General features: G+C 47.5%; 1 long non-coding RNA gene across 1 annotated transcript in view; it reads right to left on the minus strand.

Annotated features, from left to right (window-relative positions):
• Positions 1–8,661, minus strand: part of LOC130366934 (uncharacterized) — a 35,481-nt gene extending 26,820 nt beyond the window's left edge. The window contains exon 1 of the long non-coding RNA XR_008892006.1: positions 8,456–8,661. This is a non-coding gene — a long non-coding RNA (uncharacterized LOC130366934). The remainder of the gene's footprint in view (positions 1–8,455) is intronic.
• Between the last annotated feature and the right edge of the window lie 697 nt (positions 8,662–9,358).

A 9,358-nucleotide genomic window follows, 5' to 3' on the forward strand; every position in this document is an offset into this window, starting at 1 on the left:
GGCCTCTGTATCACCTGTCATGAGGCATGGAGCGAAGTTCGCTCCGTGCAGCAGATGACACAGGGTGCTGCAGGAGAGATCGCGGGGTCCTGCCACTGGATAGGGGAGAAGATGTCTAGAGGTGGAGTACCCCTTTAAGCATCATATCAATAATTCTGGGGATACATGTTAGCTTCTTCTCACCTCGGCCTGAGATTGGATGAGAAGACGTGTGACACTACAGGCTCGGACATCACTCTGGGACCAGGCATCATGATTTCTGAGCAAAAAAGGAGTGCAGCCGGGGATCAGAGCAGGACACAGGAGGCACCACTGGAGCACTGGAGGTAAGTAACAGTTTTTTTTTTTTTAAGACTTTCCAGTGGGCAAAGTTGTAACACCCACTCCTACTGCAGGATAACCCCTTTAACCCCTTAAGGACTCTTGACGTACGCCTACGTCATGGGACCCTGGTAGTTAAGGACCCATGACGTACGCGTACGTCCATGGGAATTCCCGTCCCCGCCGCGCGGGGATCGGACCGGGATGCCTGCTGGAATCATTTAGCAGGCATCCTATGCAAATGCCCAGGGGGGTCATCAGACCCCCCAGTGTCGGTGAATTCACACCTGCGATTTGTGGCGATTCCGGTCATGCGGACCCGCTGACCCGGAGATACATGGTGATCAGGGATGTAGGATCACCCACTGTATCTATGGGGATGGCGATTTCGTCACCCCCCCCCCAGGAGCGCTGCTATTCGCTGTTCCAGCCAATATTAGCCGGCAGTAGAGGGGTTAACAGCATCTTCTAGCAGCTCTGCCAGCTGGCTGAGTTCAGTCAGCGGTCAGAGCTGCGAGAAGGAGCCGTGGACCCCCCTCTGCCGAGATCAGTACCCCCTCAGAACAGAAGAAGCCCCCATAGAGTAGGGACAAAATAAAACCCAGGGAAAGGTAGGATTAAAAAGTAAAAAAAAATCCCCCCCTGACCCCCTAATAGTTCCCCAAAGGGTCCGTTGCAATATTTCAGCATGACCCGGGCCCTATTAGGGGTTCAGGGCTCTGCATTTGTCCCCCCATTTTTTTTTGTGGCCACAGCGCTTCCCCCCCCCCATACAGTTACAGTCACACCAAGCACACACACTACATACTACACCCTCCCACACACCATCACCCCTCCACCAACCCCGCCCACGCCACCGTAGAAAAAAAGCGATGGCCCGTCAGCATTTTTGGCAGCGGAGGCACATGCTTTACTTGCCTCCGAATCTGCCAGTGAGGACGAAGAAGATCCTACATTCCTGTGTTCTTCCTCGTCCTCCTCATCATCCAGTACTGATGATGAGCCCCCCAGAAGGCGGCAGAGATGCCGCCAGGCGAGGCCACCCCCCCCCATGAAAGTGGCCCAGTGACCGGCACTAGTACGAGCGCCAATGTACTAGGAGTCCGACCCCCCAGACAAGTTTACCGGTGCCCCCTTCCGGTGAACCTGTCTGGAGACCCCCAGAGGCTTATCACCCACAGATTCCGGAGTTTGTTGGCGACTCCGGAATCCGGATTGACACAGCTGCGTTCACTGAAATTGACTATTTTAGTTATTTTTTCAGTGACGGCTTTGTTAAAAGGGTTCTCCGGTGAAAAACATTTTTTTTTTAAATCAACTGGTGCCAGAAAGTTAAACAGATTTGTAAATTACTTCTATTAAAAAAATCTTAATCCATCATGTACTTATTAGCTGCTGAATACTACAGCGGAAATTCTTTTCTTTTTGAAACACAGAACTGTCTGCTGACATCACGAGCACAGTGCTCTGTGCTGACATCTCTGTCCATTTTATGAACTGTCCAGAACAGCATATGTTTGCTATGGGGATTTCCTTTTACCATGGACAGTTCCTAAAAATGGACAGATATGTCAGCAGAGAGCACTGTGCTCGTGATTCAGCAGACAGGTCTGTGTTTCAAATGGTAAAGAATTTCCACTGTAGTATTTAGCAGCTAATAAGTCCAGGAAGGATTAAGATTTTTTTTTTAATAGAAGTAAATTACAAATCTGTTTACCTTTCTGGCACCAGTTGATTTAAAAAAAAAAAGTTTTTCACCGGAGTACCTCTTTAATCACATGGTGGAGTAGACGGATCTGTATGCCTAGCAGTTCAATGCCCACCACCCTAATTCTTTTTTGGCCAGGTCCAATGAATGGTGTGCTATTGATGCAGCAGAAATGAGGACATTTTGGGGCCTCTTGCTGCATATGGGCCTGGTCAAAAAGCCAAGTGTCAGGCAGTACTGGAGAGGGGATATCCTATACCAGACCCCGCTTTACAGTATGGTCATGACACGGAAGCGGTTCGAGGCCATTTGGAAATGCCTCCATTATGCAGATGATGCGGCATGTCCCCCCCGAGGTGATCCCGCCTATGACCGGCTTTACAAAGAGAAGCCGGTCATCGATCACTTTGGGGCCAAATTTTCGAAGGCCTACGTAGGGAGCTCTCGGTAGATGAGTCTCTTATCAGTTTTAAGGGGAGACTCATATTCCACCAGTATATTCCCTCGAAGCGGGCGCGGTATGGCGTGAAGCTCTATAAACTTTGTGAGAGTACCTCCGGGTACACTTACAAGTTTAGAGTATATGAGGGACGAGATTCCCGTATTAAACCCCCAGATTGTTCCCCCACTCTAGGAGTTAGCGGAAAACTCATTTGGGACCTTGTGCACCCATTGCTGTATAAGGGGTACCACGTGTACGTGGACAACTTTTATACCAGCATCCATCTGTTCACATCCCTTGCGGCCAGATCCACGTCCGTTTGTGGGACCATGCAGCAAAACCAGAGAGGCCTCCCTCAAAATTTTATCCAGACACCTATTCCCAAGGGTGAATCCCGTGCCCTTACCCATGAAAACCTGTTGCTGGTCAAGTATAAGAATAAGAGGGATGTCCTTATGCTTACCAGAATTCATGGTAACGGCAGCTTACCCGTCCCTGTGCGAGGTACCACAACACCGGTCCTTAAGCCCGATTGTATTCTGGACTACAATCGGTATATGGGGGAGTTGACCTTTCTGATCAAGTCCTCAAGCCATATATGGCCATGCAGAAAACACGGGTATGGTACAAAAAAGTTGCGGTCTACTTGGTACAGGTTGCCATGTGAAACTCTTTTGTATTGTACCAGTACGCTTGCAACACAGGGACATACCTTCAGTTCCAAGAAGAAGTCCTAAAGGTCCTGATCTTTGCTGACCGGGAAAGATCAGGCCGGACTTCCCAAGGAACTGAAGTTATAGGTGTCAGGATTGTCCCAGGTCAACACTTTCCAGGTGAGGTCCCCCACACTGGAAATAAGGGACGATCCCAGAAAAGATGCAGAGTGTGTTACAAGAGGGGGATATGGAAGGACACCACCACTCAGTGTGACACTTGCCCCGATCATCCGGGCCTCTGCATTAAAAACTGCTTCAGGGAGTATCACACTTCCATGGAGTGCAAAATTTTCCCTTCTCATTTTAATTTTCCATAATTTGACCCCAATGTACCAAGTCCAGAGTACATTCCAAGTTTTAACCCCATAAACCACTATATTGCCCAAAAAAATGTTTCATAAAAAAAAAAAAAAAAACCTGATAAGATCTCTGGGGGTATTTTTTCCAAAAATGGGTCATGGGTCACTGAGTCACTATCATCGGGGACTTTTTATGTTGCCTCAAATGTGCAGCGCTCTCTCTCCACCTGAGCGGGGTGCGCATTTAAGGTAACAGTTTAGGGACGGCCACACACATCACATTCCCAGAATGATGAGTCAGAGCATAAGGTTTGGGGTGGGCATATTTTTTAGTTTTGGCTATGCTCTGGGTCATCATTCTGGGAACATAACCTGTTTTATTATTTTATGTCCCACTGTACCCCATTTTAGTTATGGTTTCAGCAGGCATCCCGGTCCGATCCCCGCCCGGCGCACGGCGGGGACCAGAACTGCCCATGACGTAACTGTACGTCCAGGGCCGGATTAAGAGCATCAAGGGCCTGGTGCTGAAAATTGTGATGGGCCTTTTTATCAAAGTATATAAAATGAAAACGCAACACAAAGCAATTTTGTCACATTTTATGCACATTAAATTACCAGGATAGGTAGCATGTTCCCCACATTAGGTAGGTAGCATGTTCCCCACATTAGGTAGGTAGCATGTTCCCCACATTAGATAGGTAGCATGTTCCCCACATTAGGTAGGTAGCAGTTTCCCCACATTAGGTAGAAGCAGGCTCCCCACATTAGGCAGTAGCAGGCTCCCCACATTAGGCAGTAGCAGGCTCCCCATATTAGGCAGTAGCAGGCTCCCACATTAGGTAGTAGCAGGTTCCCTACATTAGGCAGCAGCAGGCTCCCACATTAGCTATTAGTAGGTTCCCTACATTAGGTAGTGGCAGGCTCCCCACATTAGGCAGTAGCAGGTTCCCCACATTAGGTAGTAGCAGGCTCCCCACATTAGGCAGTAGCAGGTACCCCACATTAGGTAGTAGCAGGTTCCCCACATTAGGTTATGTAGCAGGCTCCCCACATTAGGCAGTAGCAGGCTCCCCACATTAGGCAGTAGCAGGCTCCCCATATTAGGCAGTAGCAGGCTCCCCATATTAGGCAGTAGCAGGCTCACCACATTAGGCAGTAGCAGGCTCCCCACATTAGGCAGTAGCAGGTTCCCCACATTAGGTAGTAGCAGGCTCCCCACATTAGGTAGTAGCAGGCTTCCCACATTAGGTAGTAGCAGGTTCCCCACATTAGGTAGTAGCAGGTTCCCCACATTAGGTAGTAGCAGGTTCCCCACATTAGGTAGTAGCAGGCTCCCCATATTAGGCAGCAGCAGGCTCCCCAAATTAGGCAGTAGCAGGCTCCCCACATTAGGCAGTAGCAGGCTCCCCACATTAGGCAGTAGCAGGCTCCCCATATTAGGCAGTAGAAGGCTCCCACATTAGCTATTAGTAGGTTCCCTACATTAGGTAGTGGCAGGCTCCCCACATTAGGCAGTAGCAGGTTACCCACATTAGGTAGTAGCAGGTTCCCCACATTAGGTAGTAGCAGGTTCCCCACATTAGGTAGTGGCAGGTTCCCCATATTAGGTAGTGGCAGGTCCCCCACATTAGGTAGTAGCAGGCTCCCCATATTAGGTAGTAGCAGGTTCCCCACATTAGGTAGTAGCAGGTTCCCCACATTAGGTAAGTAGCAGGTTCCCCACATTAGGTAAGTAGCAGGTTCCCCACATTAGGTAAGTAGTAGGCTCCCCACATTAGGTAAGTAGCAGGCTCCCCACATTAGGTAAGTAGCAGGTTCCCCACATTAGGTAAGTAGCAGGCTCCCCACATTAGGTAGTAGCAGGCTCCCCACATTAGGTAGTAGCAGGCTCCCCACATTAGGTAGCATTGTCGTCGTCCCCACATATATACATGAGGTGGCTCTAGACTTTGTGAGGCCTTAGGCGAAACTTGAGCTTGAGGCCCCCACGAACACAAGATATGCACACGATAATAAAATGAATTACATACAGAACACAATTGGTATAGTATCCTTAGTACTGCGATGTCACTGTGCACATTACCCCTGCACTATGATATCACTGTGCACATTACCCCTGTACTATGATATCACTGTGCACATTACCCCTGTACTATGATATCACTGTGCACATTACCCCTGTACTATGATATCACTGTGCACATTACCCCTGTACTATGATATCACTGTGCACATTACCCCTGTACTATGATATCACTGTGCACATTACCCTTGTACTATGACATTACTGTGTATTTTTCCTGTACTGTGACATCCCTGTGTGTATTATCCATGTACTGTGACTTCACTGTGTGTATTATCCCCGTACTGTGACATCCCTGTGTGTATTATCCATGTACTGTGACATCACTGTGTATTATCCCTGTACTGTGACATCACTGTGTACTATCCATGTACTGTGACATCATTGTGTGTATTATCCCTGTACTGTGACATCACTGTGTGTATTATCCCTGTACTGTGACATCACTGTGTGTCATCCCTGTACTGTGACATCATTGTGTGTATTATCCCTGTACTGTGACATCGCAGTGTATTATCCCTGTACTGTGACATCACTGTGTATATTATCGCTGTACTGTGACATCACTGTGTACTATGACATTACTGTGTATTTTTTCTGTACTGTGACATCCCTGTGTGTATTATCCATGTACTGTGACATCACTGTGTGTATTATCCCCGTACTGTGACATCCCTGTGTGTATTATCCATGTACTGTGACATCATTGTGTGTATTATCCCTGTACTGTGACATCACTGTGTATTATCCATGTACTGTGACATCATTGTGTGTATTATCCCTGTACTGTGACATCACTGTGTGTATTATCCCTGTACTGTGACATCACTGTGTGTCATCCCTGTACTGTGACATCATTGTGTGTATTATCCCTGTACTGTGACATCGCAGTGTATTATCCCTGTACTGTGACATCGCAGTGTATTATCCCTGTACTGTGACATCACTGTGTATATTATCGCTGTACTGTGACATCACTGTGTATATTATCGCTGTACTATGACATCACTGAGTATTATCCCTGTACTGTGACATCACTGTGTATTATCCCTGTACTGTGACATCACTGAGTATTATCCCTGTACTGTGACATCACTGTGTGTATTATCCCTGTACTGTGACATCACTGTGTATATTATCCCTGTACTGTGACATCACTGTGTCTTATCCCTGTACTGTGACATCATTGTGCATATCAACCCTGTACTCACTCAAAGAACAGGGTTATTATTCAAAGTGACATCACTGTACAGGGTTAATATGCATATGAACAGTGATGTCACACTAGAGGGTTAATGTGCACACAGTGCTGTCAGGGTACAGTGATAATACACACAGTGACATCACAGTACAGTACAGGGATAATACACACAGTGATGTCACAGTACATGGATAATACACACAGTGATGTCACAGTACAGAGATAATATACACAGTGATGTCACAGTACAGGGATAATATACACAGTGATGTGACAGTACAGGGATAATACACAGTGACGTCACAGTACAGGGATAATACACAGTCATGTCACATAACAGAGATAACGACCACAGTGATGTCACAGTACAGGGATAATACACAGTGATGTCACAGTACAGGGATAATACACAGTGATGTCACAGTACAGGGATAATACATGCAGTGATGTCACAGTGCAGGGATAATACGCACAGTAATGTCACAGTACAGGGATAATACACAGTGATGTCACAGTACAGGGATAATACACACAGTGATGTCACAGTACAGGGATAATACACACAGTGATGTCACAGTACAGGGATAATATACAGTGATGTCACAGTACAGGGATAATACACACAGTGATGTCACAGTACAGCAATAATACACACAGTGATGTCACAGTACAGGGTGTACTAGTACTGTGATGCCGCTGTGCATATGGGGGATAATAGGGCATAGCATTCACAAGCTTTTGTATTTTAGTTAAATCCAAATCCGAGGTGGCTTAAACATGAGGCCCTTGCTGATGAACTATTATGACGTTGCATGGGTGGGCAGCACCCAATACACCCCTACCCCCATGGTGAATGTAAGACAACAGTGATACGCACAGTGGGGGAGATTTATCAAAACCTGTGTAGCGGAAAAGTTGCCCAGTTGCCCATAGCAACAAATCAGATCGCTTCTTTCAATTTGCAGAGGCCTTGTTAAAAATGAAAGAAGCGATCTGATTGGTTGCTATGGGCAACTGGGCAACTTTTCCTCTGGACAGGTTTTGATAAATTTCCCTCAGTGTATGTATCGCCACTCACAAGGGAGGATGCAGAGGGATTTTCTCAAGGATTGGGGTTTACTGGCAAATTAACACCTCCATATTAGGATAACATATTACTACATCAGTAAAAAAATAACAATGACCACTGTACACAGATTAGGATCACCAATATCACCACTATTACAAATATTTCAGCCACACTATGACCACTCCAATTACCACTATATAGTGACAGGATAATACTACAGACCAATATCCCGCATGTAGATCCCATATTAGTGTTTCCCAAGCAGGGTGCCTACAGCTGTAGCAAAACTACAACTTCCAGCATGCCCGGACAGCAATTTGTAGTTTTGCACCAGCTTGAGGCACCCTGGTTGGAAAACACAGGTCCATATATTGGTGACCTCCAGGTCTACACAGGCTCTGCAGGTTTCTGGCAAGGTGCCTGGAATATTACTAGACAAAATAGCCCTCTATGCAGTGATGGAGGCCTCAATGCAAGTGTAAACCCAGCCTGGCAATTACAGTACCATGGATGCCTAAAAAGACAAATACATACACACATCCATCCATCCATATGTATATAGATACACACACCTATACACAAGTGTACATACCCTAACTATAAATGCACATACCCTAACTTTCTGAGATGCTGACAGGATCCTCATATGGCTTCCAGTGCTGGGGGTCAGGAGTCAAGACCCCTGACCTCAGGATTACGTCATGTGGAGGAGGGGCACAGACAGTTCTCCTCCTACTTTGCTCTCATGTTTCATGCTAGCAGGCTGCTGAGCTCTGAGGTTCCTTCCCCTGCTTTAGGACCCGACAGCAGGACGGCGCTTGTAGAGCATGTGCAGCATAATAAGATAAGTACTGCTGTGATTCCTACAATCTATGTGCCAGGCTGGGCAGCCAAAAAGCACTGACAATGTAGGCAGTGCCACTACATGCCCCCCATTCACTCTCCTAGTTACCTCACACAGAGGCCATCTACTCCCCCAGTTCTTCTTCCTCCTTACTCCTGGACAATCACCATCAGTGAAAGGGTGGGGGCCAGAGACACACACACACATAGACGCATTACCTGTCCTGCGCTGCGCTTCTCCTCTACGGCGGCGGCCTGACGAGTGACATCCCTGACGTCCTGCGCGGGTCTGCGGAGGGACGTCGCATGCGCAACGTCCCTCATCAGACTCAGGCCGGCCAACCGGAGACGCGGAGGAGGACGGGGTAAGTGAAGTCTTCCAGCATTTAGCGCTACTCGCCTGAAGCACTAAATGCATGCATGTCTGGGCGTCGGGCAATACAAGTTATACGCCGGACGGTCTGTGCGGGCCGTTTGTGCGGGCCGCCGGGCCTATTTTAACGCAGGGGCCTGGAGCTGCCGCTCTATCCGCACCTACGTTCATCCGGCCCTGTGTACGTCCTTAGTCCTTAAGACCCAGGGTGTCGGGACGTACCGTTACATCACGGGTCCTGTAGGGGTTAAGGGGTTAACCATAAGACATCCCTTTGATACAATGTTAAGGATGTCTTTG

Source organism: Hyla sarda, chromosome 1 (assembly GCF_029499605.1).
Source record: "Hyla sarda isolate aHylSar1 chromosome 1, aHylSar1.hap1, whole genome shotgun sequence".
NCBI classification, from domain to species: domain Eukaryota; kingdom Metazoa; phylum Chordata; class Amphibia; order Anura; family Hylidae; genus Hyla; species Hyla sarda.